The following is an 889-nucleotide window of genomic DNA, read 5'->3' on the forward strand; positions in this document are numbered from 1 at the left end:
CGGAATCTTGTTTTAAATTTTCAATCCTTAGATATAATAGTTGAACATTTTATAATTTTTTAACTACAAAATAATTATTCAATTTTAAATTTGATAAATTTTGTCAAAATTTCAACTTCAAAAGCTTATAAAAAATAATTGTGCCTATGTATTTTTAATATTTTTCAACTGCTATTGTAACAATGTATCAGGAACCCTGTATTAATTTTTTACACTTTTTGGCCCAATAGATAAAACTTTATTGATATTTATAGAAAAAAAAACTAAAAAAATTGAAAACTTACAATGTCCGTAAACAGCTCAAAAAGAGTCAAATTATTTTCAAAATTTTATCGTATATAGAAAATGCTAATCTAAACATTCAGTGAAATTTTCAAGTTTCTACAGTCACTCGTTTTTTAATTACAACAAAATAAGAAAATCGTTACGTAAGAAATCGAGTGAATATCAAATGTTGTAAAAATATGAATTTCAAACGCACATAAAAATTTAATTTGAGTTTCATATAGACTTTTTTTTTTTTGATAAAGGTAGATTATCCTATAAGGAATCTTGTATTACATTTTAAAATCTTAGTTCTAAAAAGAAAAATTTTTACGAATTATAAACTCAACATAATTGGGTAATTTTCGTGATTTTTCCATATTTTGTCAATTTTTGAACTTTAAATGATAATAAAAAAAAACTGTGACTAAGGATTTTTAACATTTTTCAAATGTCATTTTAACAATATAGTAGAGCCTTGTATTAAATTTTCAAGTATTTTTACTCAACAAATAAAGTTTTATTGACATTCATAGAAAAAAAAACTAATTAAATTGGAAACTGAAATTGTCCGTAAACAGCTCAAAACAAATCAAATATTTTTAAAATGTATCATGTATAGAAA

This window comes from Acyrthosiphon pisum, chromosome A2, assembly GCF_005508785.2.
Source record: "Acyrthosiphon pisum isolate AL4f chromosome A2, pea_aphid_22Mar2018_4r6ur, whole genome shotgun sequence".
NCBI lineage: Eukaryota > Metazoa > Arthropoda > Insecta > Hemiptera > Aphididae > Acyrthosiphon > Acyrthosiphon pisum.